Source organism: Rhinopithecus bieti, unplaced genomic scaffold (genome assembly GCF_001698545.2).
Source record: "Rhinopithecus bieti isolate Rb0 unplaced genomic scaffold, ASM169854v2 scaffold_3615, whole genome shotgun sequence".
Taxonomy (NCBI): Eukaryota; Metazoa; Chordata; class Mammalia; order Primates; family Cercopithecidae; genus Rhinopithecus; species Rhinopithecus bieti.
In genome coordinates, this window is record NW_016804369.1 from 1,387,801 (window position 1) to 1,406,233 (window position 18,433).

Below are 18,433 nucleotides of genomic sequence, written 5' to 3' on the forward strand. Positions count from 1 at the left end.
CCCAGCAGACACCGAATCTGCAGCTGCCTTGATCCTGGAATCCCAAACTCCAGAACCATAGAAATAGATCCCTGTTGTTTATAAGCCACCAGTCTATGGAATTTTATTAGATTGGTGTAAAAGTAATTGCAGCTTTGCCATTAAAAGCAAAAACCGCAATTACTTTTGCACCAACATACTCAGCTCAAAATGATTAAGACAATGTTGTCTTTTCTTCTCACTGAATTAATTGCCAATATTTTAAAATTAAAACATGTAATGGTTAATATGAGATGTCAACATGATTGAAGGATGCCTATAAGACTTTGCAGAGCTGGTAAAGTATTATTTCTGGGTGTGCCTGTGAGGGTGTTGCCAGAGAAGATTAACAGTTGAGTCGGTGGGCTGGGAGAGGCAGACCCGCCCTCAGTGTGGGTGGGCACCATCCAATCAGCTGCCAACGCGGCTAGAAAAAAGCAGGCAAAGACGGTGGGATAAGCCGGCTTCCCGAATCTTCTGGCTTCATCTTTCTCCCATGCTGGATGCGTCCTGCCCCAGACTCCAGATTCTTCAGCCTTTGGACTCTTGGACTTACACCAGCGGTTTGCTGAGGGGTCTGCGGCCTTTGGCCGCAGGCTGATTGGTGGCTGCACTGTCAGCTTCCCTACTTTTGAGGTTTTGTGATCAGACTGAGCCACTGCTGGCTTCCTTGCTCCTCAACCTTCAGACAGTCTATCACAGGACTTTGCCTCGGATCACGCGAGTCAATTCTCCCTAATAAACTCCCTTCCATGTGTACATCTCCTGTTAGTTCTGTCCCCCTGGAGAACCCTGACTCATACAGAACATTTCACATAAACATGTGCATTTATACTTTCTCATGGAAATTCTGGGGTCCTGGTCACAGGGGACTCACACTGCCCTTGGCATTGAGAAGCAGCTGCCCCTGGACAGAAAACACACACCCTAGACTAACACGGCCCCACTCTGCCTCTGTGGACGTTTGAGAATGCAACCTGCTAGGCTGGGCGCGGTGGCTCAAGCCCGTAATCCCAGCACTTTGGGAGGCCGAGACAGGCGGATCACAAGGTCAGGAGATGGAGACCATCCTGGCTAACACAGTGAAACCCTGCCTCTACTAAAAAATACAAAAAAACTAGCCAGGTGAGGTGGTGGGTGCCTGTAGTCCCAGCTACTCGGGAGGCTGAGGCCCGAGAATGGCATAAAACTCGGGAGGCAGAGCTTGCAGTGAGCTGAGATCCAGCCTGGGCAACAGAGCAAGACTCCATCTCAAAAAAAAAAAAAAAGACTGCAACCTGCTAAGAAAACTATGCAAAACTTGGAAATAAGGCAAAACGATTACTGCATGCCCTTTCAAAATCATGCTAGAAAATTCGACAAGTCCACTGAAATGTCATGGGAGACTCTAGGGAAAGAGAACTTTATTTGACATACCATTTACTATTGATCAGGGCCCAGACTCTGTCAATTTAGATGTTAACTTGGAGTAGATTGATACATTACAAATGACTTTTATCCAATAGAGATGAGAATAATTTCTGTCTTATAGGAAAGAAAGCCTCAAAAGGGATTGTTTTATTGCCCTAGGGCATTAAACTGTTCTGCATCAACTTTTCAATCTCTTGAAGCATTTTTCCCTGTGTATATGTATGCATAAATATATATACATATGTGTGTATATATATAAAACTTCTCATAACCTAATTTTATCTAGCTATGTCATCTTGTTGGCTTCTGTATTAGTCCATTCTCACACTGCTATAAAAACATACCCAAGACTGGGTAATTTATATAAACGAAAGAGGTTTAATTGACTCACAGTTCTGCAGGGCTGGGGAGGCCTCAGGAAACTTACAATCATGACGGAAGGGGAAGCAAACGTGTCCTTTTTCACAGGGCAGCAGGAGAAAGAAGAATGAGAGCTGAGCAAAGAGGGAAGCCCCTTATAAAGTCATCTGATCTCATGAGAACTTACTCACTATCACGAGAACAGCATTAGGGAAATTGCCTCCATGATTCGATTACATACACCTGGTCCCTCCCACGACACATAGGGATTATGGGAACTACAATTCAAGATGGGATTTGGGTGCAGACACAGCCAAACCATATCAGTTTGCATATCAATAAATGAAGCAATTATTGGAAACTCCTTCACTGTGTTATGTTTTTAACCTTTTGAAACTCTAACTTTCTGAAAATCTTTTTTATAGAATTATACTTTGAGAAATCTGTTACTATTCCAGTGGAATGAAATGAAAAATGATCTGCCTTGTAGAGTTGAAACCACTTTTGCAAACATTTTAACAGTTAGAAATTGGTAACTTTGAGAAAATTATAAGAAACATAGAGGATGTGATCTAACTAACCCCCACCTTACCTTTAACCTCCAAACTGCCCTTGGTCACTCCTGGGCTTGGACCAAGCTAACTTTGGGAGAAATTTAGTTTATAGTTGGAATGATAATAACCCTTCCCCAAAACTAAACCTCCTTGGTAAAACCAATGAAAGGCCGCCATGTTAGGAAAATGAGAGGAGCCTGAATTCCACTAAGATGTAGGCTTAGTTAAATGATTACCAGGCTGGGCACGGTGGCTCACGTCTGTAATCCCAGCAATTTGGGAGGCCAAGGTGAGTGAATCACCTGAGGTCAGTAGTTCTAAGACCAGCCTGGCCAACACGGCAAAAGCACATCTCTACCAAAAATACAACAATTAGCTGGTCGTGGTGATGAGCTCCTGTAATCCCAGCTACTAGGGAGGCTGAGGCAGGAGAATCACTTGAACTCAGGAGGTGAAGGTTGCAGTGAGCTGAGATTGCACCACTGCACTCCAGCCTGGGCAAGAGAGAGACTCTGTCTCAAAGCAAAAGAAAAAAAAGGATTACCAGCCATTATTCTGGAGGTCACAAGATTTGCAATTTCCCCAATTTCTGGCAGATATGATGTTATCTATTTACATCACTATCTACAATAGTGATGTCTATTGTAGAACCCAAGACTGGCCTTTTGAGATGTCCTTTCAGGTTTCTGCATTTCTGAGGACTAGATGGTCCCACCCAGACCCAAGACTCTTGACTTAACTGCTCCTGTAGCCACACTCAGCACACAAGGGCCATATCCCTACAATTGCATCCACAACCAATCAGCACATCCCTTCCCTAGTCCCCTGCCCACCAAATTATCCTTGAAAAACACTAGCCTCCAAATTCTCTGGGAAGCTGATTTGAGTAATAATAAAGCTGCCGTCTCCTGTTTAGCTGGCTTTAAGTGTATGATACTTTTTCTCCTTTGCAATTCCCCTGGGTTGATAAATCAGGTCTGTCTGGGAAGTGGGCAAAATAAACCTGTTGGTCAGTTACAGAATGGTTTTGAAGGCTGGTTTAGGAAGCCACAGAATACAGATGCTCTCAACTCTAAATTTCAAGCCTCAAATCAGGTGGAAACCTCAAACTTGGGGAAATTAATCCTTTCTGGGGCTGCCTGAGGATTTCCATGCTGAAAGCAGACCCAGCCTTCAGGAGCCAAGAGCGAAGGCATTCTCCAGGGGGCTATGTGTTTGCTGACACTCCACTGCACAGGTGTCTCTCTGCACAGAGCAAACCTGCCCTTTCAATTCACTCTGAGCCACCAGTTCAATCTTTTCCATCTGTGCTCTCTGAACTTTCCATTTCCAATAGGTTCAGACTAATTCGCGGCAGCCATGGGGGTTGATCAGCTATGCCTCTCCCATCACATCCAAGGGCTGCATGTTGACATCCTTAAAAGAATTTAGAAATAAATCTAATAGAGCTCCTTTCATGCCGGAGGACTGTTTATTTGAATTCCATTAAGAGCGGACACAAGTATATGCAGAGAATGAGTCTGGGCTTCAAAAGCACTTAGCCAAGCCATTTACCCCCATGTTGGATAAAACCATTCCATTGTAATAAAATAAAAACACCACTGAAAGTTGACACAGCCTAGGCTAAAAGCTTGATGTTTAAGCAGCAGCGAGATTAGCTTAGTCCAAAAAAAAAAAAAAAAAAAGCCATAGCAGCCCAGCCACAGAACAGAAACACATCACAACATGCTTTGCATGTTGATGGAACTGAACGGCGCTGGCTGGTGCAGTTCCGCCTTCCTCAGCGAGGGAGGGATTCCAGGGCAGATGTAAATGGGAACTTAAGGCCATTCATCAATTCATTCAGAGAACCGAGGCATTGAAAATTGCGGAGGAGCTTGGGCTTGGAATTAGGAACAGGCCGGTTATCAGACAAATGTGGGCTGTGTCACATGAAAGTCACTATAATTTTTAGCTTGGGCAAAAGTATAAATTACAGACCTTGGTGTCTGTCTTAGAGCACTGCGGTGAAGCCTTACAGAACTGGGAGGCATGGATTTGTGGACAGTCACTAAGGAATCAGCTAGCCGGCCACCCCCACCCCGAGCCCCCAATGGAAACTAATAGGTTTTCCAGATGCAAAAACCATGTTCTTCCCAAGGGAATCGAAGAGTACACCTGCTCCCTGTACAGTTATGGGTGCAGAGACCAGGGTGCAAAGTGCATAGCATCTCACATTAACACGTGGGATCTGGTATTTTTAAGTTCACTGTTGGTCAATTATTTGCAGAGACTAGGGTGCAAAGTGTACAGCATCTCACATTAACACAGGGAGTCTGGTATTTTTAAGTTCATTGTTGGTCAGTTATTTTTTAAAATGAAGAATTCTGTTTTTATAGACACCTTAATTTTCTACCTTATAATGATGCTTTTAAAATATCAACTTTGCTAAAGCAGGCCTTAAAATCTCCCATTCAAGCAAAATGTTAGTGAGCCTTGCTAGTATCACCCTCCGAATAAAGCTTGTGTCCTAAGAGCTGATAGAAAATAAGAATGCAAAAACATTGGGATTTGTGTGAAATCAGCTGTCCTCCCCAAAAAAGAAGAAAGATTTCTGTGTAGTCTTATGTCCCCATGATATTGTAATACATGAAATGCTAGCGTCAGAACATCTAGGTATTGTTTATTTGTTTCTGTTTTTGTTTTTTTGGGGGGGGAGGGGGCAGGGGAGGAAATTGTAACAGGAATCTTTTCTGCCATGTTCTGGTAACTGCCTACACGAACTAATACAGCCTCATCAGTTAGCAGAGTTTATCCCTCTAACAACAGTGATAAGTTTAGGGCTATGGTAGGTTTCAAAATAAGTCTGAAAAACTTTTTATCACTCATCCCTTTAAAGTGTGAGCCCAATCGCACTACCACTAGCACCAGCGAGGGCTGGACCTGCTATTTCACTTCTAATGAACAGCATATAGCTGAGATGACAGAATGTGAGTTCCAAAGGTGGGGCATAAAAAGCACTGCCACTCCTATCTTACTCTCTGGGGAAAGCCAGCGCCATCTTGTGAGGAGACTCAAGTAGCCCTGCAGAGTGGTCCAGGTGGAGAGAACTAAAACTAGAACATCAGCCATTTGAGCAAACCACCTTAGAACTGGATTCCCCAGCCCCTGTTAAGCCTTGAGATGATTCCAGATATCAGTCTTGGAATCTCTCAGCTGAGGCCTCAGACATCATGAAGCAAAGACACACCAGCCCCACAGGACTGTGTCTGGATTTCTCTCCTATAGAAACTGCAAAATCATAAATAACTATCCTGCTCTAAGTCACTATCAGAGTTTTGGGGTAGTCTGTTATACAGCAATCGATTAACGCGCATGCCCACAGGCAGACCCATAAGACTCAGGGAGTGGCTGTTTATTTCAACCACTGAAAAAGAGAAGGTGTTTTTCCTGCTGAACCTGAAGTTTGGAAGATGTAATTGGGGAGCTGCTGGAGGCCACCACATAAGGAGACTGCCTGAGAAGGAAGCCGTTCCTGAGGACAGCAGAGAGACAAGAGATGGGGACACACTATTGGCACTGATGTTGAGTCCCTGGATCAAGCTATGCCTGAAGGTTATTCTGACATTTTTTGTTGTTTGGGCCAATAAATCCCCTTGCCACCTGCATTCTCACCTGAAGTAAGTTTGGGTGGGATGTCTGTCATTAGGTATTCAATGACCCCGACACTGTACATGCAGCATGCTCTGCACTGTCTCTCACATAGTACTCTAGATAGTCCGCGGGATAGACTATGTCCTCTGAGTGCAGTGGCTAGCTCTTAAAGTGACCACAACCAATAAGACAAAGGGTCAGTCACGCAAGATGGGTCCACAGAAGTGAGCTCCATCCAAACTCTGTGTGAGCTCATCACGAAGGCTGTAATCACAGAACTTCTGCTCATCATGAAGCCTCCAATGTCAGAACTTATTTTCCAGTGGGAAAAGTTGGAAATCCAGGTAATAAGCAGACACACAAATAAATACCCAGGATGAGCTGAGGTGGAGGTAAGTGCTGTAAAAGTGATGCACTGGAGACTCCTGTGCGCATGCTGGGCAAGGACGACCGCTCTCATTGGTGACAGTCCGCTGGCACTGGAGTGCTGAGGGGCAGCTCTGCAATGGTACAGAAGCCTGAGGGACAGAGTTCCGGGCAGAGGGAACTGCAGAGAAGGAAATGAACTTGGAGGCAGGGGTTCCATGAACAGAATAATGTCCGGTGTGGCTGGAGCATAGAGAGCAGAGGGGAGAACACCAGGAGAATATTAGCTAACACAGTCCTGCTACCATGGTCACAACCAATTACACAAAGGCTTGGTTGTGTAAGATGGGTCCACAGAAGTGAGTTCCCTCCAAACTCTGTGTGAGCTCATCATGGAGCCTGCAATCCTACAACTTCTGCTCATCAGTTCTATGAACACTCCAAGAGACAGGAGTGATCACGTGTTGCAGTGAGCAGGCATGGAGGGAATCTGGGTTTCATTGTGAGTGCAATGGTCTGACTTGTGTATTTTAAGCACCCTGACTGTTGTGTGAAGAACGAACTGTGGGGAGCAAGAGTGTTCAGTCCGACACACGGAATACACTGAACGCATCACAACTGACGACCGCTTGGGCATCCTCTGTGCCAGGCACTGGTCTACGTGCTTGATGGATATTATCTCACTTAATTCTTGCAGTTCCAGGATGGAGGTATTTTATAACTTGCATTCAGCAGGCAAGGGAACAGGAGTACAGTGTAGACAGCGTTCATGGGACTAATGGGTTAAGAAGCCTGGATTTGAACCAGAGGTCAGGCTCCAGAGCCACATCGCGGTATGACCCTCTCTTTGCAGTGCTATAGGACCGGGGTTGTCTGGCTGTCTCAGATCCTGTGCCTAACGACTAAGACATTGTTAAGGTTGGTGTTTGTTTTGGTTTGGTTTTCCTCTCACACTGCTGGGGTTTTACTCCACACCCCCTGGGTTTAAAATTGTATGTTTCTTCTCAAAAGACGGCAAACAAATAGCCAAGAAGTCTATGAAAAAGGGTTCAACATGACTATTCACTAGGGAAATGCAAATCAAAACCACAATGAGATATTACCTCACACCTGTTAGGACAGCTATTATCAAAAAGATGAAAAATGAGTGTTGGACAGGATGTAGAAAAGAGAGACTCCTTGCACACTGTGGGTGGGAATGTAATTTGGTAAAGCCATTATGGCAAACAGTACGTGGGCTCTTGGAGATATTAAAAATAGAACTCCCATATGATCTAGCAATCCCACTCTGGGTATATATCCAAAGAAAATGAGTCAGCACCCCGCACAGACATCTGAACTCTCGTGTTCAGAACTTCTGATCGTCATGCGGCAGGATTCACAGTAGCCACGATGAGTCAGCCGATGTGCCCGTTAATGCATGAACGGACACAGAAAATGTGGGGTATAGATATATACATGGAATATTACTTAGTCTTTAAAAAGAAATACACCCAGACACAGTGGCTCATGCCTGTAATCCCGGCACCTTGGGAAGCCGAGGCAGGCAGATGACCTGAACTCAGGAGTTGGAGACCAGACTGGGCAACACGGAGAAACCCCAAAACCCTGTTCTCTACAAAAAAATACAGAAAGTAGCTGGGCATGGTGGTATGTGCCTGTAGTCCTTGCTACTCGGGAGGCTGAGGCAGGAGGATCACTTGAGCCCGGAGACAGAAGTTGCAGTGAACTAAGATTATGCCACTGCACTCCAGCCTGGGTGACAGAGCCAGGCCCTGTCTCAAAAAAAGAAAAAGAAAGAAAGAAATCCTGCCATTTACAACAATATATACATGACACTGAAAGACATGAAGCTAAGTGCAATAAGCCAGGCGCAGAAATACAAATACCACATGATCTTACTCATATGCAGAATCTAAAAAAGCTAAACTCAGAGGAGCAGAGAGTAAAATGGGGGTCACCAGGGCTCGGCAACACTGGTGAGAGAATGGGGAGATGCTGATGATAAAGGGAAACACTCCTGTTATGCCAGAGGAGCCAGTTCTAGAGTTTGAATGAACCACAGAAGGACTAGAGTTAATAATTCCGTAGAGTGTCCTTGAAATTTACTGAGAGGATAAATCTTCAGTGTTTTCATCATAAAAAAAGAAAGTAAAACAAAGAAAACAGTCACTGTAGAAAGGGATAGATATGTGAACTAGCTTGACCATTTCACGATGTACACATGCCGCAAATCATCAAATTGTATATCTTCAATAGATACAATTGTTTGCCAATTTTACCTCAATAAAGCTTAAAAGCTAAAGTAAATTTTGAAAGATATATATTTAAGCCAAAACTAACCCAGTGACAAAATAACCTAGTTGACAGCGGCCAGAGACGGGTTGGGGTTACCTGAAAAGGATCAGAAGAAACTTCTAGGGCAACGGAAATGTCTGTGTCTTATATTGAGACAGTGTTTCTATGGTACACACATGAGACAGCATTTCTATGGTACACACATGAGACAGCGTGTCTATGGTACATACATGAAGCAGCGTTTCTATGGTACACACATGAGACAGCATTTCTATCCATACACACCTGAGACAGCCATTTCTAATCAAGGTACATAACATGAGACAGCTGTCTATGGTTACATACATGGAGGCCCCAGCGTTCTATGGTAGCACATGCAGACAGCGTTCTCCTTATGCGTACACACATGAGACAGCGTTTCTATGGTACACATGAGAGAGCATTTCTATGGTACACATATGAGGCAGCATTTCTATGGTACACACATGAGACAGCATTTCTATGGTACACACATGAGACAGCGTTTATATGGTACACACGAGACAGCGTTTATATGGTATATACATGAGACAGCGTTTATATGGTACATACATCTGTCCAAAAAGTCAATAACTATACACTTAAAATGGGTACATTTTATGATATGCTAATTATACCTCAACAAAATTGATTTAAATTTTTTCTAAATCAATATTAACTTGTAGTAAATAACTATTTGGATTTGCTCAAGTATATCTTCCATGCACAGTGACAAGTCATCTTATAGCCTCCAGCTGAACCCCCTGGAAGACGTAATCGTGAGTCAAGTCTTCCTGTGTCAGCCGCTGTGGTCAAGTCAACTCCATCTGCACAATTTCATGCAGCAGCAGCAGCTGAGTTGATGTAACCCATTTCATCTCTATGCCCTGCACCCCTGTAAGCAGGTGCCATCTGCACACCCAGGTGCTTCAAGTCAAATGGGGCAGGTGTTTCAAAAGTGTGAGACTGCAGAACTGGCTTTCTAGAGCCGGGGCAAGCTGTTCTTCTAGAAGTACACTGTCCAGCTGCTTGCGATGCAAGGAATGACGTCTCTCTTCCCCTCCTGCCCCCAAGGTGTTTCGGCTACCACGCAGCAGAAGGAGCCAGGTTCGGAGGTGCCTCATCTGGCAATCACCGGGCAGGGAACAGGGCAAGAAGACGGACATCCAGGAAAGAGAAAACCAGCTTTGCACAACAGACTCAACCCCAGCCGCAGACTTCCAAGAATCTGAACTCTGCTTAGCCTCTGTGGGTTGCAAATTGGCTGGGTTTTCATCATATCCGGCCCTTAGAACTGGTTCCTCGGCCACCAGTGTTTTTCTTTTGCTTTGTGTTGTTGGGTTTTTTTGAAAATGTGAATGTCTTCAGGAAGCACAGGAACCTGGGGTTCCCACTGCACCCCATTATACATTGTCTTATGCCCAGCTTATCCCCACATTAAGCTGCATTCCTGGTGCCTAAATATCTTTGAGTTTCTCAGCTTTGGTTTAGACAAAGCGTGTTCTTCTTGGGGCACAGGCACGAAGCCACCAGACATCCAGTGAAAACGAGCAACAGGCTGTGAAATTACCAGTGTTTTCAGCTTCAATCCTTTGGTATCCTGGGGGCACTGGTTGTAGGACCTCCATGGATACCAAAATCCTCAAGTGCTCAATTCCTGATATCAAATGAAATAGTATTTGCATATAAAATATGCACATCTTCCCGAATACTTTAAATCTTCTCTAGGTTATTCATAATACCAAATACAATGTAAATGCTATTTAAGTGGTTGTTATGCTGTATTGCTTTCATATTTGCATTTTTGATTGCTATATTGTTATTTTTATTGTTTGTGGTTTTTTACTGAATATTTTCAATCTGAAGTTGGTTGAATCTGCAGATGCAGAACCCACGGATACACAGCACTGTCTGGAAAGTGAACAGCAACAAGTATTTTCCTAAGGAGTCATAAAAATCCTTTTTTTGTCTGAGTTACGAGCAATTATCTTGATGACACTTCTTGAGCTCTGCAGTATCAAGTGGAGATTTATGTAAGAGGAGGTTTGGATGTTTAATGATTAATTGTTCTGCCAATGGGTCATTGCACGGTGTTATACACATGAATATGTATATCTCCATCTAGACATCTCCTGAGCCACACCCACTTGGTGACTGATGTAATAAAGAAGAGATCAGCTCTTTGTTGCTGGTTCCCAGCATAGAGCTTCAGAAACCCCTGGCACTTCCCAAGTGATCTGTTCTTGTTATTCATGAGAAGCCTCTTTCCACCACACCTGGGTTTTGTTTGTTTTGTCACCCAGGCTGGAGTGCAGAGGTGTGATCATGGCTCACTGCAGCCTCGAACTCCTGGGCTCAAGCAATCCTCCCTCCCACTTCAGCCTCCCTAGTAGCTGGGACTACAGGTGCATGCTACCATGCCCAGCTAATTCTTGTATTTTTTTGTAGAGACATGGTTTTGCCATAATGCCCAGGTTGGTCTAGAACCCCTGGGCTCGAGAGATCCACCCACATCAGCCTCTCAAGGTGCTGAGATTACAGGCATGAGCCACTGTGCAAGCCACACCTCGGTTTATGCTAAGGAGGTGATTCGTGGGTGAACTCTTAGATAATTTCAAGGGAGGAGCTGACAGCACCACAAAGACCAAGCCTGGGTTTATAGTTCCACTCCCCGAACCCCCGGGGAAGGGAGGAAGGGGTGCAGTGATTTCATCAACTGCCCTTACATAATGAAACCCCACATAAAACTCTGGACCACAGGCTCAGCAGAGCTTCCTGGTGGTGAACATGTTAATGTGTTGAGCGTGATGCCCTGGATGCCACGAGGAGAGAGCGCAAAAGCTCCGCATCCCTCCCAGCCCTACCCCAGAACTTGCCCTAGCTGTCTCCTCCAGGTGGTGGTTCCTGAGTTAAACCCTTTATCAGAAAACTGTAATCATAAGCTCAGCATGCTTTTGGGGGGTTCTGTGAGCTGCTTTATTGAAGCTAAAGAGAGGTTATAGGAACCCCAAAATGTGTAGGCACGTTGGACAGAAGTGCAGGTACCCTGGGTATTTTGACTCAGGTTTGGTTACCGTATAACCTTAAAATAGAGGGAATAGTGGACAAAGCCCCTCGCCCCCTGCAGCTGGCATCTGGAGTGAAGGCAGTCTTGTTGGGGACCCAGCCATGAACCCATGGGGTCTGCACCAGCTCTGGATGATCAGTGTCAGAACTGCACTGAATCGCCGGACCCACCATTGGTAACAGAACTGACATTAGAACACCTGTGCGGAGAGACGCAGACGGCAGGCAGAGTCGCTCAATTGCCAATGAGGCTTCTGTCCCAGAAATCCTGGTCCTGTGAAATGTGCCCATTTCCCTTTGGAAGTAGCCTGCTGACCGAGGGGGAACAGAAATCTATTGTTCACCCCGTCTGCAATTTCCATGTGGGTCTTAAGCCAGAGAAAATTAATCATGGAACTAAACAGTGATTTGTTCCAGGTAAGTCCATGCTCCTTTTCAAATCCAATGACAGTCAAGTCAGAAACTCTTGGGACACATTCTCTTCCTTTTATGCTGAAGTTGCTGGGAGGGAGGAGAATAGGTGGTCCTGAAGTTAACCGTCATCTTGATACCATGAGGGCAAGTCTGCCCAAGAGTGAAATCAACACAAAATAAAATAAGGCAAGCTGTGGAAAGAGGGTGTCTTGACATATTTCACACTGTGTGTGTCCAGCTGAGCCAGAAGGCAGAGTGCCTCAGCCTTGTAGTTAAAAACAACGAATCCTGCCTTTCTGTTTCAGATGGGCTGAGTTGTGTTTTCTGTCACTTGCATCTGAATGATTTCTGAAAACTACACGGAGTCAAAATCCACCTAAATGTTTCTAGAAGCAGAAGCAACTCAGGAAGTGTCTCAGTATTGGTTCTATTCTGTGGTATCCTGGAACTAGTTCATACTGGCTTGCAAAAGCCAACTGTAAAATCTACAAGAATTTAGCGAGTCAGCTGCTAAACTCTTGGTAGTCTGAAATTAGCCATGTGAGTGTGAGAACCAATTTTTATTAAACATTTACCAGCACACCATGGGCTCCAGACCTAGGGTCAAAAACCTATCTTCAGAGGCTACATGGGAGGTTCAAAGCCAGTCTCTGAACCCCACTAAAAATCCCCCATGGCCCTTCTGGGCTGGATGTGACCTTCCCATGGGCAGCCTCCATAGGCCAGGCCTGCAGGAATAGAAGAGGAAAGGGATAGAAGAGACAAGGTCTCCAGGAAGGCATGTGTGGGTCCACATTCCCCAGTGAGCTGCTTCCCTTCATTTATAGCTCCGCTCAGGCCAAGAGGCAGTTCCACATTCCCCAGTGAGCTGCTTCCCTTCATTTATAGCTCCGCTCAGGCCAAGAGGCAGTTCCTTAATGCTATCAATTCTCTCATGCTTCCGGGACGAACCCTGCCAAGTCCCTTCCACCAACCTCAATCACAGACCAATACAAGATCACTTTCCAGTTTAGTGATGTCTCAGTGTCAACAGCAGGTGACACAAATAGGATTAAATTCCTCTATTGAGTTGCTAAAGAGACAGACAGCAAAGCCTCTTCTAACACCCAATCTCTTATTCCTGATAGGAGTAAATCTCCCCAAGACAAAGTGGGCGTTCGGAGGCACAGAACTCCTAATCCAGTTTACGCAGGGGGAGGACAAATAGGAGACACTGACAGCATCGTGAACTTCCTGATGGAACAACTCTCCTGCTCTCCAGATTAAACGTCACGATCCCCCGCCGTGCATCCCCTGCTGGGGTCCCCAGCTGTGGCATTATCTCCTCAGCATTCGCTCTTCACAAAGGCTTTTCACCTGACTGCAGAATAACGTTCAGAACTAATCTTCCACCAAGTCTAAAAGCTGTAAAGGTCAAACTTGCTCCCACCAAGGGAGTCCACAAATACGAAGGATGCTGTGTAGAAGAATCATGTTGTTGGGGTCTGTGTCTATCTAAAAGCCACCAACGAATGTGCTTACATCTTTGGAGCAAAAGTCAGTAAGCAGCAATCCCTGCACCATTTTCAAGTACCTTTGTATGTACCGACGTAACCTCCAAGGTCCTGGGTTAAATGCCTAACAGGATGTTGACCGTCCCGCATGAATGAGTAAGGTAATTTCTACCGTGTCAACAACCCGTTAATAAAACATGTATTTCATGCAAGATTCAAGTATGTTGGAGTTGGGCAAGAGCTTGGAAATGAGGCTGTTCGTACTTCACACAAGGCAGACGAAGAAAGAAAAGCCTAGGGGCCTCTCAATAAAAAGCAAAAAGCATTATTCCCTTGTGAAAAAAACGACCCTTCCTTCAGCGTGAAGAAGGCAGCTCTCCTATGAATGCCTCACTCCCATTCTTGTCAAAAGACCCTGAGCAAGTCACGCGCTTGGAGTCTAATAGTTCCATTATAAAAAGAAAGGCGAGGAGATGCGATGAAATATTTGTTCCCCAATTATTGCAGAGGGGACACCGTTTTGATTGAATCGTTCAGATGGTTCTTTTTCTTTTAATTTATCGCATCAGACATATGCAGCACGGACTATCTTCAGGCCTCTTTGTTTCACGCTCTAAGATCTGATAGAAGAGGGGGCCTCTGAACAGATGCATTATTCTGATTGTGATTAACAAAATGGAAAGGATGAGTGTGTGCCAAGGGGGGAAAGCTGTTGCGATTGCCATTATCACACCATTTCGCTGATTTGCTGCAACTCAAATAAGGGCAGAAATGAAGACAATTAAAACAGAACCAGACTGCCGTCGCCTACATTATTATAAAAACAAACAATAGGAATTTAAGCTGATTCGTCAAAAGCAGCAGGAAATTTCAGCAACCGAATTTTTAAAATCCCAGCTCTTTGCGGAACCATTTCAATGGCTAGACATTGAACCAGCGTGAACCTGGGCACAAAGAATGGATCTGCCCTGGTGAGAATCTTTACTACCTTGTTTCAAATTACCTCTTTTACAAAGAGACTCAATCAGTGGATCAACCACACAGATCAAAGGCACCAGAAGTAGAACTCACAAAGGCCTGACTTCACAAAGGCAAAACCATGCCCTTTGTTTTCATTTTTCTGGTTAAAAAAGCGAGAGAGAGAAATAAAGAGAGAGGCTCTTTCTTGTGGATAGATTTTCTGGCATTTGCAAGAGACAGGTATTCTAGGCTGACCTGAGAATTAAGAAGATGATACATTTTCAAACTGTAAACGGAATCAGGCAACTGTTTACAAATCCTTCCACTGACTCCCCGTTTCTTTGCTCTAAGTGACTTGTTTCCACCCATCTTTGCTTCTGTGTCCTACCATTCTTCCTCTCACGCGCTAAACCCCAGCCCTGCTCGGACGGGGATTACAACGGACAGCTACAACCTTTCCGTTCTAAGATGAATAAATTCTGAGGCACCAACGTGTAACACTACGACTATAGGTAATGAGGCTGTACTGGAGACTTGAAATTTACTAAGAAAGTAAATATTACGTGTTCTTAGCACAAAATATGATAAATATGTGAGGTGATGCATATGATAAACAGCTTGACTTATCCACCCCACAATGTACACATACAGCAAAACATGATGAGGTACACCATAAGTACATACAATTTTTACTTAGCTTAAAAATAAATCGGGGCCGGGCGCGGTGGCTCAAGCCTGTAATCCCAGCACTTTGGGAGGCCGAGACGGGCGGATCACAAGGTCAGGCGTTCGAGACCATCCTGGCTAACACGGTGAAACTCCGTCTCTACTAAAAAATACAAAAAACTAGCCAGGCGAGGTGGTGGGTGCCTGTAGTCCCAGCTACCCGGGAGGCTGAGACAGGAGAATGGCATGAACCCGGGAGGCAGAGCTTGCAGTGAGCTGAGATCCGGCCACTGCACTCCAGCCTGGGCGACAGAGCGAGACTCCATCTCAAAAAAAATAAATAAATAAAATAAAAAAATAAATCGGGAGGCTGAGGCAGGAGAATCACTTGAACCTGGGAGGCGGAGACTGCGGTGAGCTGAGATCACGCCACTGCACTTCAGCCTGGGTGACAGAGCGAGACTCTGTCTCAAAAAATAAAAAATAAAATACACAAATAAATTCTTTTAAGAGTAACCGTGTGAGGTGATGAATGTGTTCATTAACTTGATTGTGGTAATCATTTCACAAGGCCTATGTACATCAAATCATCATGTCATCCTCTTTAAATATACGTAATTTTGTTTGTCAATTACACCTCAATAAAGCTAGGTTTAAAAAAAAAAAAAAACACAGAGGTCAAAAGCTACAGTCCCTGGACTAAATCCAAACTGACACTTACTTTTGTACAGCCCCAAAAGTAAAATGTTTTCACTTTTTTTTTTTTTTTTTGAGATGGAGTTTCGCTCTTCTTGCCCAGGCTGGAGTGCAGTGGCACAATCTCAGCTCACTGCAACTTCCGCCTCCCGGGTTCAAGCGATTCTCCTGCCTCAGCCTCCCGAATAGCTGGGATTACAGGCATGCACCACCATGCCCGGCTAATTTTGTATTTTCAGTAGAGATGGGGTTTCCTCATGTTGGTCAGGCTGGTCTCAAACTCACAACCTCAGGTGATCCGCCCGCCTCAGCCTCCCAAAGTGCTGGGATTATAGGCGTGAGCCACTGCACCCGGCCTACACATTTTTTTAATGGCTGAAAAAACATTAAAAGAAGGATGATATTGCATCGCATATAAAAAGTATATGTAATTTCAGTAAGTAAATCAAGCTGTATTCTAGCAGAGGCAGACATCAGCTTACATGTTGCCTGGGTGCTTTTGCACCAAGACCTCAGAATTGAGCAGGAGTGACAGAGACTGCATGGCCTGCCTGCAAAGCTGAAAGCGTGCCCTAGAAAGCACTGGTGTCCTCACAAGTGCCTCAGGTGCTGTCTTAGTCTGTTCAGGCTGCCTTAGCAAACCGCCATAGACCGGTGGCTTATCAACAACAGACATTTCTTTCTCAGAGTTCTGGAGGCTGGAAGGCGGAGACCATGGTGCCACCGTGGTTACTTCCTGGTAAGGGCCCAGCTCTGTGTTGCCAACGTCCAACTGCTTGTGGTATTCTCACCAAGTCATGGAACTGGTGCTGTCCTGAGTCCCGTTTAGAGAGGCTTTGTAGGTTCAAATTTAACAAATGTTAAAGGGAGACACAAGGACATCCAGCAGGCACTGCGGGGAAGAGAGGTCTGGCCTCTGTGGCTGCTCTGTGGCCTGGAGCTGCAGTTCAAGTCACAGAACAAGGGAGGCTGGCTTGGGGGTCTGGCAGGGAGGCAAACAGAAGAGAATGCGCCTCACCCAAGGGAGGCAGTGAGAATGCCAGCCCGGCCAGGGCTACCAATTTTCAAGAGACAGCAGAAATCCAAATTTATCTTAATTGTCTTGATGTAAAAAATGCTGACAACTCAATTAAGAAAACAACACCAACAAAATTCTGTTGATCAAACACAACGTGTCCATCAGCAGCAGGTGGATGACCAACTTCCATTTTGTTAATTCTGGCCTGGAGATTTCCAATTTAATCGACATGGTAGCCATCCATTCATTATTTACAAGAGCTTCAGTGTATTCTAGGTTGTGTTTTCAGCATTGTTAAAATGCTGAGACTTCATTCGAGAGGTTCGAGAGGCTAAAACCGGTTCCTGGTCTCCAGTAGCTCACTACCTAGTTCCAGAAACAAGACATTTAATAAAATACCTAAGGAAATCGACAGAAGGGAGGCCCCTTAGGCTGTGTGTGGATTCTCACTACTAAAGTAGCAAGAAGTGAGTCAAGAAATGTTATTTCCATTCCAAAACCAATTATCTGGTGATTTAAACTCGGGTCTTAGCATCCTCATCACCAAATCCTATCATTGGGAAGAAGCACTGCCATTGTTTTGTTGATCCTAACAAAGTCTAAAAGAGAGAATAAGCAAACCATTATTTCCAATTCAGCAATCCTTCCATACCTGGAAGCTTGTTTTGAGATGCAGTAGAAATGATGGCTAAGGATTATTGGTTGACTGTGATTTCTCTACGGTTATCTCCATGGCTATTACTCCACCTCTTTCATGAACACATTCGTCAGGACCTCATCAGCAACAGGTAGCATAAACCCAAGACAAACTTGCTTAAAGGAAAACAAGATAATTTATTGGCTCATGTAACTGAACAGCTCTGGAGCTGTTGGCTTCAGGCATGGCTGGATCAAGCCTCAACAACGACATCATGTTTGTCTTCTCTCTGTCTCTTTGTGGTGGCTTTGTTCTCAGGCTCTGTGGGGTGGCTTCTAGCAGCTTCAGCTTGGCCTCATCCTTACTGCTATTAGTGCCCACAAAATGGGACCTTATTTCTTCCAACTCTCCTGTACTGGAATTAGGTCAGGTACTAATGCCTGACTCAATCACCGCAGCCAGGTCAATCTGTTGACTGCCCCTTTCCTAGTTCTCAACCTCTGGAAGCAGAGATGGGCTGAGCCCAACCTCACTACATGAACTGATACACAGGAAGGGAGGGTTCCCCAAAAGGAAACAAGATGCTGTTATGAGCGTGGGAATGGATACGGAGCACAGGAATGGATGCAGAGCATGGGAATGGATGCGGAGCATGCAAATGCAACTTCTGTCCTTGAAGAGGAGACTAGATTCCCTCCCCAGCCCCAAACAAGATACATTTTACAAAGAAACAACCTCCTTTAGATGTTATGAAGAAAAGGAAACTATTAATATTAGTTTAACTGTGAATATTATATTAATAATTATAATTAATATAATTATATAA

The 18,433-nt window shown here is 44.7% G+C and overlaps 1 protein-coding gene across 3 annotated transcripts in view; it reads right to left on the minus strand.

Moving 5' to 3' along the window:
• Positions 1-18,433, minus strand: part of TMEM132D (transmembrane protein 132D) — an 865,119-nt gene that overhangs the window by 819,413 nt on the left and 27,273 nt on the right. The gene's annotated exons all lie outside the window — the stretch shown is intronic.